This window comes from Salmo trutta, chromosome 29 (genome assembly GCF_901001165.1).
Source record: "Salmo trutta chromosome 29, fSalTru1.1, whole genome shotgun sequence".
Classification (NCBI taxonomy): domain Eukaryota; kingdom Metazoa; phylum Chordata; class Actinopteri; order Salmoniformes; family Salmonidae; genus Salmo; species Salmo trutta.
In genome coordinates, this window is record NC_042985.1 from 8,290,049 (window position 1) to 8,308,617 (window position 18,569).

An 18,569-nucleotide genomic window follows, 5' to 3' on the forward strand; every position below is an offset into this window, starting at 1 on the left:
ATCCTGCCTGGTTGGCCCTGTCCAGTGTATCATCGGACAGAGCCTCAGTGTTTCCCATCTCAGCCTCCAGTATCTATGCTGCAATAGTCTTTGTGCCGGAGGCCTAGGGTCAGTCTGTTAAATCTGGTGTAATTCTCCTTTCTTATCTGGTGTCCTGTGTGAATTTCAGTATGATCCCTTTAATTCTCTCTCTCTCCCTCCTCAGGGGGCACCTGAGCCCTAGGACCATGCCTCAGGACTAACTGGCCTGATGACTCCTGGCTGTCCCCAGTCCACCCGGTCATGCTGCTTCTCAAGTTTCAACTGTTCTGCCTGAGACTATAGAACCCTGACCTGTCCACCGGACATGCTACCTTGTCCAGAACCTGCTGTTTTTGACTCTCTCTCTGAAAAGCCAACTGACATCTACTCCTGAGGTACTGACCTGTTGCACCCTCTACAACCACTGTGATTATTATTTGACCCTGCTGGTCATCTCTGAACGTTTGAACATGTTGAAGAGCAATCTGACCTTAAAGACTCTTATACTCTTATACTCTTATAATCTCCACCTGGCACAGCAAAAAGAGGACTGGCCACCCCTCAAATCCTTGTTTCTATCTAGGTTTCTTCCTAGGTTCCTGTCTTTCTAGGGAGTTCTTCCTAGCCACCGTGCTTCTACATCTGCATTGCTTGCTCTTTAGGGTTTTAGGATGGGTTTCTGTATAGCACTTTGTGACGTCTGCTGATGTAAAAAGGGCTTTTTAAATTAATTTGATTGATAGATGTTTTTGCTTATCCAATCATTTTTGGACCTGACTGTATAAACACACACACCCCTCAAAAACTTGAATCTCATGTGTTTTTCAAACAGCTTTGTTCAAAATTCCTTTCTTCGTAACAGCAACAGCGCACATCTCACCACAGTATTGCAAACATTTAACGCCTGCTGATGTCATAAAAAAGTAGCCTAGTTAAGAGCGTTGGGACAGTAACTGAAAGGTCGCTGGTTTGAATCCCCAAGCCGACTAGGTGAAAAATCTGATGATGTTCCTTGAGCAAGGCACTTAACCATAATTACTCCTGTGATTCGCTCTGGATAAGAGTGTCTGCTAAATGACGTACATCAAAAGGATAGGATAGTATTACTGTCCCAAACAATTCAAACTTTAAAAAATTGTTAACTTATTAAGAAAATATGACATCTCGTCTTCACTCAGTAGAATTTCATGTTATAAATATATGCATTTTATCATTATGGATAGATCACAATGCACTGTATATATGAGCATGTAGAGAGATGCCATGTATCTTAACGCTTTTTATAGAACAAGTCCATTTCAGCTAAAAGAGAGACACTTGTTTTGTTGTCATCTCCAATGGCCCTGAGTATTCCATCCACTGACTGACAGGTGATTTAGCTTGTTATGTTCTTCAATGACAATTGAGAACTGAGTCAGATTTCAACAAAGGGTGTTGATTAGGCAAGTCAGTTAAGAACAAATTCTTAGTTACAGTGACGGCCTACAACGGACAACACTGGGCCAATTGTGCACCGCCCTATGGGACTCCCAATTATGGTCATTTGTGATACAGCCTGGAATTGAACCAGGGTGTGTGTAGTGATGACTCTAGGACTGAGATGCAGTGCCTTAGACCGCTGCGCCACTCAGGAGACAAGAAATAAGAAAACAACCAGACTGACTCTTTGACATTTTAGGACTGGAGATGCATGTCTGGTTTAATCCACAAAATCCCCAGGATTGATTGGCACAAGGGCCTCTAGTAGGTATAATGATACTATAATGTTACATATGGACACTGTTAACTACATAGAGATTGGTTTGACCTTTGAAGACCAAGGCCCTCTGTCAGTAGTGCATTCTTTGCATCATATTGTGAAAGTCTATCTCCTCCTTGATGATTGTACTGTAACTTTTTATTTTTAATGAGAACCAGCTCAAATGCACTTTATCCTATAGGTATATGTCTGTTATGTTAACTGTTGCTGGGCAGGAAGGTGAGAAGGTTAGGGCAGCTCCCAGTCCTGGAGTTTGGTCCTCTACATGGAGTCTGGCTTTCATTCTCTCATTCCCAGTGAGTGAACACACCTTGTCTGAAGGTTGCTCCTATTCAGTATAGTATTCATACAGTGGCTCTTGGTATTATAATGGATGGACATGGCATGCATGAGTCTACACATGGAACCCAAGACTGAGATGAGGCTGGTTTGATTATCTTTAATAAGAGGAACAAGTGACAGGGGGAAGAGTGTAATTGTTTTGGTCACAGTATACCAAAGAATGGGTGGACGAGCATATCACCTCACACATCATAGGTGGTATTGCAACACAAAAATAAACTGTTAAAAGGAGTTGTCCCAAAAATGTAACATATTTTCTCCTTCTGTGTTTATCATGACGGTACATTATTGCATTATTTCAGGTTATAGTTTTTCCCCATGATTTCCTTTTTACTGACCCCCTGTACAGTAGACTATCTGTTTTCAGATGCACCCTGGGTAATTAGGTTTTCCACCCCGTCCAGTGTGTCTGTGTGTAAATAGAAGAGGAATACTCTCTCTTACTGTAACTCCAAACCAGAACTCGGTAGCTTTTCTGTTTCCAACATCTCTTTTGCTGATGGACTGACAACACTCATGTGTGGATGGACGTTTATGATACCATGTTGGCTAGGGGAGGACCAGGACTAAAATAGCAGAGATCAATAGAGCTAGAGACAACATATTTTATAACAAACAAGTTATATATGTGCTATACCATTAGCAACTGTATTTTAATTTCTAGGGTAAATAAGTTTAAATTAAATAGACCGAGAACAGAACTACTGCAATGTTACTTTGTACATGCCGGTGGGGTGGTAGTAACACAGCCTTGGGATGGAAGTAACAGCTGGCAAAAAGTGTGAAATAACTGTCTTATCTCCATTTTTCTGGTTTGTGATCCTCATTACTTTCAACAAATGTACTATCAGCCATAATTTCATGTTTTTGTCGATTTGAATAATTAATGATATAGGTTTGAAATGTATGAAAATTAACCATGCGTCAATATCGCAATGTTGCGCAACCACAATATTTTGCCTTATAATATTAATCAGACTAAAATGGATCACATAATATTTATATTAACCATCATTTTCTTATCTAACTTTAAATGGATTGTAGTAGGAGATGTTTTTCACCATTTTAAATTACTATTCATGCTCAGTCCTACAAATCAGGTACGCTCCAGCTGTCCTTGTCATGCGTGCTCCTCGTGTCTTGATAGGATAAATGCCTATATTCTCTTCACAAACAACAACCCATCATGCTTATCCATCAAAGTAGCTTGTTTTTTTTTACTCAACATGTTCAGGGGGTGCTGTAAATCAAATCAAATTTTATTAGTCACATACACATGGTTAGCAGATGTTAATGCTAGTGTAGCGAAATGCTTGTGTTTCTAGTTCCGACCATGCATTGGCAGATAGTATACTCGGGAGCGGTGGGCCCGTCTACGGAGCCTGACCAGAAGACCGCTCTATCTGCCCCTTCTGCGGAGCCGTTGTTTTGGGTCGCCTGCTGGGATCCGATCCATTGTCTTGGGTGGTGGACGGTGGCACCCCTACTTTCCGCGGCTAAGTGTTTATTACAGTTCTTTGGATTGACATAAGGTAATTGACTCCCAGAATCATGATGTCTCACTTTAATGGGAATATAGTAGGAGATTTACATTTGAGACATTTAGCAGACACTCTTATCCAGAGCGATTTACAGAAGTAAGTGCAGACATTTTAATACTTTTTTCATTCTGGTCCACCGTGGGAATCAAACCCACAACCCTGGCACTGTAAGCACCATGCTCAACCGACTGAGGTACACAGGAGGTGCTTTTCTTGTCCTGGAGAGATTTACATGGTTATCAAAACCTCAAGCCTACACAAACACAGCCCTATTCTTAAAACCTCTTGGGGCTAGGGAGCAGTATTTTCACGGCCGGATGAAAAACGTACCCAATTTAAACAGGTTACTACTCTGGCCCAGAAAATAGAATATGCATATTATTAGTGGATTTGGATAGAAAACACTCTGAAGTTTCTAAAACTGTTTGAATGGTGTCTGTGAGTATAACAGAACTCATACGGCAGACAAAAACCTGAGAAAAATTGAATCAGGAAGTGGGAGAAATTAGAAATGTAGTTTTTCTTTTGAATCCCTTGAGAAACTACAGTGACATAGGATTTACGTTGCACCTCCTAAGGCTTCCATTGGCTGTCAACAATCTTTAGGAACTGGTTTCATCCGTCACCTGTTACCGGGCAGAAAATTGTGGCTCAGTCAATCAGTGGCCAGTCTGAGGACTGGTGTCTCGTGACGCGTGTGCACGCGAGTTCGCTGTTTGTTATTTTTCTTCTGGGATGAATACCTATTGTCCGGTTGGAAGATTATTGCAATTTTATGTTAAAAAATACACTAAAGGATTGATTGTAAACATCCTTTCACATGTTTCTACAAACGGTAATGGAACTTTTGAACTTTTTGTCTATGGATTTGCGTCCACGCCTCATGGCATTTTAAAGTGTTCTGGATGGGTCAACAAAACGGAGGTATTTGGACATAAATTATGGACTTTGCAGAACATATGAACATTTCTTGTGGAAGTGGGAGCCCTTCCGAGGGCATTCCGCCGAAGATCAGCAAAGGTAAGAAAATATTTCGAACATATTTTTAGAGATTTGTCGACGCCGTGGTTGTAGGCTAACTGTATAGCTTAGCATTGAAGGCTAAGTTCTGTACTCAGAATATTGAACAATGTGCTTTTTCTGTAAAGTTATTTTGAAATCTGACAAAGTGGTTGCATAAAGGAGTAAATTATCTCTAATTATTTAAATAATGTTATACATTTTGTCAACATTTATGAGTTCTTCTGTAAATTAATGTGCACATTCACCGGAGGTTATGGGAAAAATACATTTTCTGAACATCATGCGCCAATGTAAAATGCTGTTTTTGGATATAAATATGAACTTGATCTCACAAAAAATGCATGTATTGTCTAACATGATGTCCTAGGAGTGTCATCTGATGAAGATTGTCAAAGGTTAGTGCTTACTTTTAGCTGTATATCTGGTTTTGTGACGGCTATCCGTGCTTGGAAAATTGCTTTTTTTTTGCTAAGGTGCTATCCTAAAATAATGTAATGTTTTGCTTTCACCGTAAAGCCTTTTTGAAATCGGACAATGTGGTTGGATTAACGAGTAGAGTATCTTTAAAATGCCGTATAATACTTGAATTTTAATTTTGAGATTATTATTTTTTTTATTTCGCGCCGTCTATCTCACTGGTTGTTGTCCAATCAATCCCGTTAACGGGATTTTATCTCGAAGGGGTCCTCAAGAGGTTTTAAGTGTTTATAAAACCCCCAATTGGAGAAAAATCAATTGGAACCATTTCCCTGACCGCTAGGTTTATGGGTATTACGACACCTCCACTGTTGGGCTCTGTAGTATAATTTTCGCTACGCCTTAAAAAAAAAAGACCCTCATTGAAAGTGATACAAATGAATAAAAATTGTGTAATCATGCCATATTTGGACTAGATAAATGCAAAGGTTGGAATGCAGTTATATATACTGCTCAAAAAAATAAAGGAAACACTTAAACAACACAATGTAACTCCAAGTCAATCACACTTCTGTGAAATCAAACTGTCCACTTAGGAAGCAACACTGATTGACAATAAATTTCACATGCTGTTGTGCAAATGGAATAGACAACAGGTGGAAATTATAGGCAATTAGCAAGACACCCCCAATAAAGGAGTGGTTCTGCAGGTGGAGACCACAGACCACTTCTCAGTTCCTATGCTTCCTGGCTGATGTTTTGGTCACTTTTGAATGCTGGCGATACTTTCACTCTAGTGGTAGCATGAGACGGAGTCTACAACCCACACAAGTGGCTCAGGTAGTGCAGCTCATCCAGGATGGCACATCAATGCGAGCTGTGGCAAGAAGGTTTGCTGTGTCTGTCAGCGTAGTGTCCAGAGCATGGAGGCGCTACCAGGAGACAGGCCAGTACATCAGGAGACGTGGAGGCCGTAGGAGGGCAACAACCCAGCAGCAGGACCGCTACCTCCGCCTTTGTGCAAGGAGGAGCAGGAGGAGCACTGCCAGAGCCCTGCAAAATGACCTCCAGCAGGCCACAAATGTGCATGTGTCTGTTCAAACGGTCAGAAACAGACTCCATGAGGGTGGTATGAGGGCCCGACGTCCACAGATGGGGGTTGTGCTTACAGCCCAACACCGTGCAGGACGTTTGGCATTTGCCGGAGAACACCAAGATTGGCAAATTCGCCACTGGTGCCCTGTGCTCTTCACAGATGAAAGCAGGTTCACACTGAGCACGTGACAGACGTGACAGAGTCTGGAGACGCCGTGGAGAACGTTCTGCTGCCTGCAACATCCTCCAGCATGACCGGTTTGGCGGTGGGTCAGTCATGGTGTGGGGTGGCATTTCTTTGGGGGGCCGCACAGCCCTCCATGTGCTCGCCAGAGGTAGCCTGACTGCCATTAGGTACCGAGATGAGATCCTCAGACCCCTTGTGAGACCATATGCTGGTGCGGTTGGCCCTGGGTTCCTCCTAATGCAAGACAATGCTAGACCTCATGTGGCTGGAGTGTGTCAGCAGTTCCTGCAAGAGGAAGGCATTGATGCTATGGACTGGCCTGCCCGTTCCCCAGACCTGAATCCAATTGAGCACATCTGGGACATCATGTCTCGCTCCATCCACCAACGCCACGTTGCACCACAGACTGTCCAGGAGTTGGCGGATGCTTTAGTCCAGGTCTGGGAGGAGATCCCTCAGGAGACCATCCGCCACCTCATCAGGAGCATGCCCAGGCGTTGTAGGGAGGTCATACAGGCACGTGGAGGCCACACACACTACTGAGCCTCATTTTGACTTGTTTTAAGGACATTACATCAAAGTTGGATCAGCCTGTAGTGTGGTTTTCCACTTTAATTTTGAGTGCGACTCCAAATCCAGACCTCCATGGGTTGATAAATTGGATTTCCATTGACTATTTTTGTGTGATTTTGTTGTCAGCACATTCAACTATGTAAAGATAAAAGTATTTAATAAGATTATTTCATTCATTCAGATCTAGGATGTGTTATTTTAGTGTTCCCTTTATTTTTTTGAGCAGTGTATATATATGTATATATATATATATATATATATATATATATATATATAAACAGAAATTCAACAAAATACAATGATTATTTAATTTGACAAATACAAAGTCAGTTAAAATCACACTGTAGATGTATTAGACTTCAGAATTGCATTAAGGACATACTTACATTTCAAAATTGGGTATCGGTCTACTCAGTGACACCCATAGAACACAACCGTGAAGAGTTCACACAAATATGTGTTCTGTGGGTGTCACTGAGTAGATTGATACCCCAATTATACATTCTGACTGTTGCCTCCCATTTTAGTTGATTGTGATGGTAATGACATTTGTTTTTAATGATAACATTAAGTGGTGGTTGCTAGCTACAGTATAGCCTAGTTTATAGCTAGCTAGCAAGCTGCTATCTAAGATAGTTTGAGTTGCTAGAAAGTTGACTGGCCTACCCTCCTGTCCCTGATAAATGCAGTCGGCCACACACACCCTGTCGTTTAAAAGTAGGTTATGAATTCATATTGGTTTGGACTTGAAAGGTGAGTGCACCTGGTGATTCTCGAACTTTAGGATCTTTTTTAGTGAAGCAAAAAATATAGTTATTTTATCTCAACTTTAGCCTACAATTGGCATATACAAAGTCAGTTTGGAAGAGATTGTAGTGACATGCTAACATCGTTCTCGCTCTCGTTCGTGTGCATGTGAAACAATCTTGGTTACAAGGGTTGTAGCCTACACATGACATCTGGTTTATAAATTGGTCGAAATCCGAACCAGATAAGTTTTTAATCAAATATTGGATTACATTTTGTATTTTGTCACTTCTAAAAAAGTTGTCTGGGGTGCATTCGGTTACTCAGAAGTTCAGGGAATGGTGTTCAAATCTCAAAACACTTGTCCACTTGATACTGTAATCCTGATTGGTTACCATAAAACTGCTGTAGCCTAAATGAAGCACAATAGAAAGTGATGATTATTCATTTTCATGTTTTATATTGGATGTAAACAAAACATGTATTTTTAGATTGCTAGATCACAATATTACTGTTGTAAAACACCGACATTCTTTGGAATTACACAGAATGGAATTTCACATAACAAGACCTGGCTGACTGCCCGTCCCTCCTGTCTCTGTCACGTACGTGAAAGATAAATGCTGCCACCCACACACACCCTGTCATTAGATGAACTGTGAAGTTCCAGCGAACCAGACCTGGCCGACTGGCATTCGGTTACTCATGTAGCGTGGTTCGTTCTGCGTTGTGTACTTTTAATCAGGACACTGCCACAACTGGAATTATGATGGTTGAATCATGTTTATTGGTCCTGCACACGAAGAGACAACACACAATAGGTTAGCCCTCGGTGCAGTCACAGCTCTCGGGCACCTTGCTTGCTGAAGGTCCGGCAAAAGAGAACGATAACAGGGTCCGTAAGTACGGATAACCCGCGATGGACCAAACCAAAATATACAAACTTTTACAATTAGGTGTATTTACAATATAGATATCAAAAAATGTTTGTACACTGAAAAATAACATTAACTATGCTGCTGTAATTAAATAAAGAAAACACATTGAATTATTATTATTGTTATTAACTTATTAACATCCCCTCTGACTATAGTTCACTTGGTGAACTATAGTCAGTACAATGTCAGATATTTATTTTTCAATTAGTACTTTGTCATAAAAATTCCATGAAAATAATATATCAAAATCACGTGTAAGTGGATGATAATAAAATTAGATTCTATTGTATGTGGCGTTTCTATTTCAATATCATGTGTTGTTGTCACTAAGTTAATCTGTCAATTGCAGCATGTAGTGTCAAAGGAGATCAAGGTCCCTTTTCCAACGGAGCACTGCATATCACAATTCCACAACAATTCAGCTAAATGGAAGGATAGTAGCATAGGAAATACACCAAAGAAAAAAATATATACACAACACAATCATGAAAAACAACCTGTGAACAAGTTCAGATAGTATCTTCTGTTTGGAAGTGCTTTCTTCTGTTTTGTGTCTAATTAACACGACCCTGTTATAAAGAGGTTAGCTTCACACTAGTTAGTGTTGTATTAGTATTGTAACAACACAGCTTAATGACAGCATAGGTTCCAGATCAAGTTATTGAAATAATAGCATATATTTATAAAGTATTAAAAACTTTATTGGTTTGAAAACACATGACAAAGGCCTCCCTAGTGGCGCAGCGGTCTAACACACTGCATCGCAGTGCTAGAGGCGTCACTACAGACCCGGGTTCGATCCCGGGCTGTATCACAATTGGCTGTGATCGGGAGTCCCATAGGCCAGCGCACAGTTGGCCCAGCGTTGTCTGGGTTAAGGGAGGATTTGGTAGGGGGATCTTTACGTTGGTCATCGCGCTCTAGCGACTCCTTGTGGTGGGCCGGGCGCCTGCGGGCTGACCACAGTCGTCCGTTCAACGTTGTTTCCTCTGACACATTGGTGCAGCTGACTTCTGGGTTAAGCGGGCGGGTGTTAAGTAACGGGGTTAGGCGGGTCGTGTTTTGGAGGACGCATGACTCGACCTTCGCCTCCTGAGCCCGTTGGGGAGTTGCAGCGATGAGACAAGATTGAAATTGGGGAGAATAAAGGAAAGAATTATATAATAATAATAATAATAATAATAATGAAAAAGAACACATGACAAAATAGATATGAACGCATTCAAACAACTGATGATCAGCGTCAACAACCCAGTAGCCCAAAGTTATCATGTCACAACATTACTGTTGTAAAAACACAGACATTCTTTGGAATTACACAGAATGGAATTTCACATAACAATAACAGAAGGTTCCTTTGAATCCTCACTTATCATTTTGACTCTAGAATTGTGGGCTTGGATTCCAATGAACTGTGAAGTTCCAGCGAACCAAACCTGACTGACTGCCCGTCCCTCCTGTCTCTGTCACGTACGTGAAAGATAAATGCTGCCACCCACACACACCCTGTCATTAGATGAACTGTGAAGTTCCAGCGAACCAGACCTGGCCGACTGGCATTCGGTTACTCAGAAGTTCAGGGGATGGTGTTGAAATATCAAAACACGTGTTCACTTGATACTGTAATCCTGATTGGTTACCATAAAACTGGTGTAGCCTAAAAACTGGTGTAGCCTATGTTTTATATTGGATGTAAACAAAATATGTATTTTTAGATTGCTAAATATGCAATATTTAAAACACTCCAATGATAAAGCACAGCACAATGTAACCATCAAACGGACCAAGGACCATGACAAGAAGTTTAAACTTGGTGAACTATACAATGGTGAACTGTACAATGTCAGACATTTATTTTTCAATTAATACTTTGTCATAAAAATTCCATGAAAATAATACATCAAAATCACATCACGTGCAAGTTGATAATAATAAAATTAGATTCTATTGTATGTGGCCTTTCTAATCCAATATCATGTGCTGATCATGTGCTAAGTTGATCTGTCAATGGCAGCATTTAGTGTCAAAGGTATCTTTTGCAAGGCAGCACTGTATCTCACAATTACACAACAATTAAAGTAAACGGCAGCATAGTAGCATAGAAATACACCAAAGACAAAATAAATTGAAAAATCACAATCTTGAAAAACAACAATAAATAAATAATTTTGTTTGTTCAGGAGAGACGACCCCTTAAACAAAGGACAAATATGAGGAAGCAGGTCTTTGAAACTTTCCACTTACAGGAAATGCTCTTTCACACCAACTCAATATCTGAGGTTAAGATAAAGTTGCAAGGACATCTGTCACAAGTTCTACCAAAGTACATGTGAGGTTCTGACCCCCCCCCCCTTCCCTCCTGTCTCTGTCAGGTACAGCACTGTACATGAAAGTTAAAGGCAGCCACCCACACACACCATGTCATTAAACAGTAGGTCATGAATTCAGATGTCTTTGATGTGAAAGGTGAATGAACAATGGTGGTTCTGGAAACGTAGGATCTTTTTTGTTAAGGCAAATATAGGTATTATATCTAAATGTTAGCCTACAATTGGCCCACAAACTCCCATCAAAAGGGATTGTATTTTTGCCAACTTGGTTCTCTCTCTCTTTCGTGTGCATGTGAAATGATCTTGGTCACAAAGATTGTAGTCTACACATGCCATCTCTCCTGAAAAGATTATGTGTTTGATATGGGACAAAATAATGCCTGATATGGATTCTTTCATTCAAATTTAAGTATACAACCGTATTGTAATATAATATATGAATGACTAGTAGGTATAATAGATAACAGAAATACTCTAAATCCAAAGCACATGAAACAATATGTATGTATTTAAAGATTTGTAGGGTCTTTTCAGAGTAGGCCAACAACAGGCCTAATGTTTGTGTTTTACCCCTTTCACCTGTTATATTCTAAAGAACTGTTTAACCCTGGTCTGTATAGTAAGCCTAGTGTCCAAGGGTGTGTGTGTGTGTGTGTGTGTGTGTGTGTGTGTGTGTACCTCAGAACCTCATATGTACTTTGTAGAGCTTGTGTCAGATGTCCTTGCAACTGTATCTTAACCTCAGCTATTGAGTTGGTCTGAAATAAAGAGAGAGCATTTCCTGTAAGTGGAAAGTTTCAAAGACCTGCTTCTTCATATTTGTCCTTTGTTAGAGATACGTTTGTAATCACATATTGGATAACATGTATTTTGTCACTTCTAAAAAAGTTGGCTGGGGTGCATTCGGTTACTCAGAAGTTCAGGGGATCCTGTTGAAATCTCAAAACACTTGTTCACTTGATACTGTAAACCTGATTGGTTACCATAAAACTGCTGTAGTCTAAATGAAGCACAATAGAAAGTGTCATAAAGTTGGCCTGTGGGTAAGGTTTATGACCCCCCCATAAATACCTTTCTCCCTTCCCCTCTCTTTCTGACCCTACTGAAAGACTTGAATAGCCTGTGTTAAATATAGAGAGTCTGGGAACATCAAACAAATGGGGAAAAGGAACCATATTTTGGTAATAAAACCAGTTGGAAATATGCTTGGGAACGTAATGAGTATGGATGTCAGTTCGGTTGTCATCTGAGACATTATGACTGATGACAGGACGACATAAACTGTACCTGAGAAAGTATACACCCTCTAGTTATCAGAGTAACATGGAATTGTTATGCAATTGAAATGTTTGATATTGAAATTGTTTGTTAGGAGATTAAATGTAATTTTAGCTTCCAAATGAGAGAATTGGGTTTTCATAAGGAAAGTGCTCTGCTTGATCAGTGGCCCACCCCTGTGAAGAGACAGGGGTTATAAACGATGAAACACATCCTTCCCCCTCTCCACTATATAAGCCTTTGACGAAAAGATAACCAATGTTCTAGTACGTGAGGTCTGCAGCCTCTACGTTAGAAGGACACACGTCAAGTACAGAACTAAGCCAACCTCGGCGTGAGCTTTGGTGGCGAATGGTATGAACTTTGATCTTATTCACTACAGAAGTGATACTTCCTAGCCGTTGAGTTAGCAGCGGCTGCTGTAGACGGGGGCTAGGAAAGGACGGACGACGGATGCAGTCTAACAGACAGACAAAGATACCACCATGTATCCAATTTACCACCAGAGACATTCTTCCGAGGACAGGAAGATCTGTTGGCCAACCCGGTCAGCATCTACGACCAATCTACCGAAGCGCAGCTCAGAGTAAATATTTATTGCATTTTCCTTTTCCAAATGGGCGGTAATTTAGAATGCATAAGATAATGTATTTACGATAGCATAGCTGCTGTTTCTTTGTTCCTAAGTCTTCCCGCTCTTTCATTCAAGCCCAACCCCCTTTCCTTTGTGTAAACAGCCATCATGTATGACATCATTTGTATTCGGTGTATTTGTAATTCTGTGTGATTAGTTTAGGTATTTAGTAAATAAATAATTAAACCCAATTTTGTATTGCTGATTAAACTTGTTAGCCAGGGTTCGTGAAGATAGCCAAGAATTTACAACTTTCATTATGAGACTGAAAATAAGATAAGGGTTAATATTGACTGCTATCGATGTAAAATATGACTAAGTATTTTAAGAGTTTATTCGGAAGATAACGGCTCTATAAACGTTCTTCCGTGGTGCCCCGACTTTCTAGTTAAGTACATTTACATGATTAGCTTAATCAGGTAATATTAATTACAGAGAAAGGATTTTATAGGTTAGCATGTCATATCACTTAATCCGGCATAGCCAAAGACACGACAAAAGTGATGATCATTCATTTTCATGTTTTATATTGGATGTAAACACTCCAATGACAAAGCACAGCTCAATGTACCCATCAAACGGACCAATAACCATGACAAGAAGTTTAAACTGTGTGAACTATAGCCAGTACAATGTCAGAATTTTTTTTTCAATGAATACTTTGTCATAAAAATCCCTGAAATTATTATATAATGAGCACATCAAGTGTAAGTTGCTGATAGTAAAGTTGGATTCTATTGTATGTGGCCTTTCTAATCCACTATCAGGTGTTGTTGTCACTAAGTTGATCTGTCAATGGCAGCATTTAGTGTCAAAGGTGATCAAGGTATCTTTTGCAAGGCGGCACAGCAATTAAACTAAACGGCAGCATAGTAGCATAGAAATACACCAAAGACCAAAAAATTTACAAAACACAATCATGAAAAACAACCATTGGACAAGTTCAGGTGGTAACTCCCGTTTGGAAGTGCTTTTATCTGTTTTGTGTCTAATTAACATGTCCCTGTTGTAAAGAGGTATAACTTCTTATGCATCAAATCCCTTTAGCGGGATCGATTTGACAACATCTGGTGAAATGGCAGAGCGCCAAATTCAAATTAAATTACTATAAATATTGAACTTTCATGAAATCACAAGGGTAATACATAAAAGTGAAGCTTAACTTCTTGTTAATCCAGCCACCATGTCACATTTCAAAAAGGCTTTACGGCGAAACTAAACCATGCGATTATCTGAGGACAGCACCCCGCATACAAATGCATTACAAACATTTTTCAACCAGGGAGGTGCGACACGAAAGTCAGAAATAACGATATAATTCATGCCTTACCTTTGAAGATCTTCTTCTGTTGGCACTCCAATATGTCCCAGAAACATCACAAATGGTCCTTTTGTTCGATACATTTCTTCGTTATATTCCCAAAATGTCCATTTATTTGGCGCGTTTGATTCAGAAAATACACCGGTTCCAAATCGCCCAACATGACTACAAAGTTTCTAATAAGTTACCTGTAAACTTGGTCCAAACATTTCAAACAACTTTCCTAATCCAAACGTAGGTACCCCAAAACGTAAATAATCAATACAATTTAAGACTGGATAAACTGTGTTCAATACCAGACGAAAACAAAGTGAAGCGCGTTCCAGGTCGCGCGCACTAGAAGATTTGACTCCCTCTGAGTGACACATGGAACGAACAGGAATACTTCTTCATTTCTCAAAAGAAAAACATCAACCAATTTCTATAGACTGTTGACATCTAGTGGAAGCCATAGGAACTGCAAGCATATTTCTATTAAAAAGGCCTGCTCACATTGCCCTACCCTACGCTTTGACCTCTTTCTCCCCTCTCTCTCCAGATGAAATCTTGTGACTTGTGACGGCCGGCCGCCCAACAACCTGCCCGCTTGACCCTATCCCCTCCTCTCTTCTCCAGACCATTTCCGGAGACCTTCTCCCTTACCTCACCTCGCTCATCAATTCATCCTTGACCGCTGGCTACGTCCCTTCCGTCTTCAAGAGAGCGAGAGTTGCACCCCTTCTCAAAAACCTACACTCGATCCCTCCGATGTCAACAACTACAGACCAGTATCCCTTCTTTCTTTTCTCTCCAAAACTCTTGAACGTGCCGTCCTTGGCCAGCTCTCTTGCTATCTCAGGTGGGGTTTCAGGTGTATACGGAAGGTGGTGATTGACTCCGCTGTCCTGGCGTCGTGAGGGAGCTTGTTCCACCATTGGGGTGCCAGAGCAGCGAACAGTTTTGACTGGGCTGAGCGGGAACTGTGCTTCCGCAGAGGTAGGGGGACCAGCAGGCCAGAGGTGGATGAACGCAGTGCCCTTGTTTGGGTGTAGGGCCTGATCAGAGCCTGAAGGTACGGAGGTGCCGTTCCCCTCACAGCTCCGTAGGCAAGCACCATGGTCTTGTAGCAGATGCGAGCTTCAACTGGAAGCCAGTGGAGTGTGTGGAGGAGCGGGGTGACATGAGTGAACTTGGGAAGGTTGAACACCAGACGGGCTGCGGCGTTCTGGATGAGTTGTAGGGGTTTAATGGCACAGGCAGGGAGCACCGCCAACAGCGAGTTGCAGTAATCCAGACGGGAGATGACAAGTGCCTGGATTAGGACCTGCACCGCTTCCTGTGTAAGGTAGGGTCGTACTCTGCGAATGTTGTAGAGCATGAACCTACAGGATCGGGTCACCGCCTTGATGTTAGCGGAGAACGACAGGGTGTTGTCCAGGGTCACGCCAAGGCTCTTAGCAGTCAGGGAGGAGGACACAATGGAGTTGTCCACCGTGATGGCGAGATCATGGAAAGGGCAGTCCTTCCCTGGGAGGAAGAGCAGCTCCGTCTTGCCGAGGTTCAGCTTGAGATGGTGATCCGTCATCCATACTGATATGTCTGCCAGACATGCAGAGATGCGATTCGCCACCTGGTTATCAGAAGGGGGAAAGGAGAAGATTAATTGTGTGTCGTCTGCGTAGCAATGATAGGAGAGACCATGTGAGGATATGACAGAGCCAAGTGACTTGGTGTATAGCGAGAATAGGAGAGGGCCTAGAACTGAGCCCTGGGGGACACCAGTGGTGAGAGCACGTGGTGCTGAGACGGATTCTCGCCACGCCACCTGGTAGGAGCGACCTGTCAGGTAGGACGCAATCCAAGAGTGAGCCGCGCCGGAGATGCCCAACTCGGAGAGGGTGGAGAGGAGGATCTGATGGTTCACAGTATCAAAGGCAGCAGATAGGTCTAGACGGATGAGAGCAGAGGAGAGAGAGTTAGCTTTAGCAGTGCGGAGAGCCTCCGTGACACAGAGAAGAGCAGTCTCAGTTGAATGACCAGCCTTGAAACCTGACTGATTTGGATCAAGAAGGTCATTCTGAGAGAGATAGCAAGAGAGCTGGCCAAGGACGGCACGTTCAAGAGTTTTGGAGAGAAAAGAAAGAAGGGATACTGGTCTGTAGTTGTTGACATCGGAGGGATCGAGTGTAGGTTTTTGAGAAGGGGTGCAACTCTCGCTCTCTTGAAGACGGAAGGGACGTAGCCAGCGGTCAAGGATGAGTTGATGAGCGAGGTGAGGTAAGGGAGAAGGTCTCCGGAAATGGTCTAGAGAAGAGAGGAGGGGATAGGGTCAAGCGGGCAGGTTGTTGGGCGGCCGGCCGTCACAAGACGCAAGATTTCATCTGGAGAGAGAGGGGAGAAAGAGGTCAAAACATAGGGTAGGGCAATGTGAGCAGGACCAGCGGTGTCGTTTGACTTAACAAACGAGGATCGGATGTCGTCGACCTTCTTTTCAAAATGGTTGACGAAGTCATCAGCAGAGAGGGAGGAGGGGGGGAGGGGGAGGAGGATTCAGGAGGGAGGAGAAGGTGGCAAAGAGCTTCCTAGGGTTAGAGGCAGATGCTTGGATGTTAGAGTGGTTGAAAGTGGCTTTAGCAGCAGAAACAGAGGAGGATAATGTAGAGAGAAAGGAGTGAAAAGATGCCAGGTCCGCAGGGAGGCTAGTTTTCCTCCATTTCCGCTCGGCTGCCCGGAGCCCTGTTCTGTGAGCTCGCAATGAGTCGTCAAGCCACGGAGCAGGAGGGGAGGACCGAGCCGGCCGGGAGGATAGGGGACATAGAGAGTCAAAGGATGCAGAAAGGGAGGACAGGAGGGTTGAGGAGGCAGAATCAGGAGATTGGTTGGAGAAGGATTGAGCAGAGGGAAGAGATGATAGGATGGAAGAGGAGAGAGTAGCAGGAGAGAGAGAGCGAAGGTTGTGACGGCGCAATACCATCTGAGTAGGGGCAGAGTGAGTAGTGTTGGAGGGGAGCGAGAGGGAAAAGGATACAAGGTAGTGATCGGAGACTTGGAGGGGAGTTGCAGTGAGATTAGTAGAAGAACAGCATCTAGTAAAGATGAGGTCAAGCGTATTGCCTGCCTTGTGAGTAGGGGGGGACGGTGCGAGACCTGGAGAGGCCGTCAAGCCACAGTTGTCTTGGAAGAAAACTTGCTTCCTTCTCCTCTGACAATGTTCCCCGACTCTGAGGATTGTTTTTTTCAACAGGACGATGCTCCATGCCACACAACCAGGTCAATCAAGGTGTGGATGGAGGACCACCAGATCAAGACCCTGTCATGGCCAGCCCAATCTCCAAACCTGAACCCCATTGAAAACCTCTGGAATGTGATCAAGAGGGAGATGGATGGTCACAAGCCATCAAACAGAGCAGAGCTGCTTGAATTTTTGCGCCAGGAGTGGCATGAAGTCACCCAACATCAATGTGAAAGACTGGTGGAGAGCATGCCAAGACGCATGAAAGCTGTGATTGAAAATCAGGGTTATTCCAACAAATATTGATGTCTGAACTCTTCCTAAGTTAAAACATTGTGTTGTTTAAAAATGAATTTGAACTTATTTTCTTTGCATCATTCGAGGTCTGACAACACTGCATTTTTTTTTTTTGACCAGTTGTCATTTTCTGCAAATAAATGCTGTAAATGACAATATTTTTATTTGGAATTTGGGAGAAATGTCAGTAGTTGATAGAATAAAAAAAAGTAAATTTTACCCAAACACATACCTATAAATAGTAAAACCAGAGAAACTGATAATTTTGCAGTGGTCTCTTCCAGAGCTGTATATGGGGGATACAACCATCCCAGCCCTGCAGATTTTGCTGCGAAGAGACAGTATCATTTTAGGGGCAAAATAATACATAAAGAAAACATAATAAAACATATACATATATATATATATATATATATATGGGGGGTTGGCAATGATTACAATTACATTGATAGAAGCCGCAATCTCTCTGCAATATGAAATATGATCTACCCTCTAAAAAAAGATGTGTATATATAAATAAAATTACCATATCTTAGAACATACTCTGCTGTTCTATTGTGTGGGTAACCATGTGGAATGATGTTTGAATTAACATCTGTTGTAAATCGCAAACTGAAGTGGCAGTTTCACCTCTATGGATTCCAACTTTCAGGTCAGGGTCAAAAGGAGACATGAACTGGGTACTGGATGGACAGGTTGAGACATGACTAGAGGTGGGGTGTGATCTGAAGAGGAGGAAAGATACAGTTCCTAGTAATATGTATTCTGTAGATACTCTGATAGGTTAATAATTTGCCACCGTAACTTAACAAACTGTTTAAAAGAGACACTCAGCTCTCTGATGTGTACGTACAC

The 18,569-nt window shown here is 42.0% G+C and overlaps 1 long non-coding RNA gene across 1 annotated transcript; it reads right to left on the bottom strand.

Annotated features, from left to right (window-relative positions):
- Nucleotides 1-3,671: 3,671 nt before the first annotated feature.
- LOC115167730 (uncharacterized) lies at nucleotides 3,672-6,103 on the bottom strand. The gene is made up of 2 exons (XR_003870541.1): nucleotides 6,068-6,103; nucleotides 3,672-3,945 (listed from the first exon to the last, which is right to left on the bottom strand). It is a non-coding gene; the product is annotated as an uncharacterized LOC115167730 (long non-coding RNA).
- Nucleotides 6,104-18,569: the final 12,466 nt, after the last annotated feature.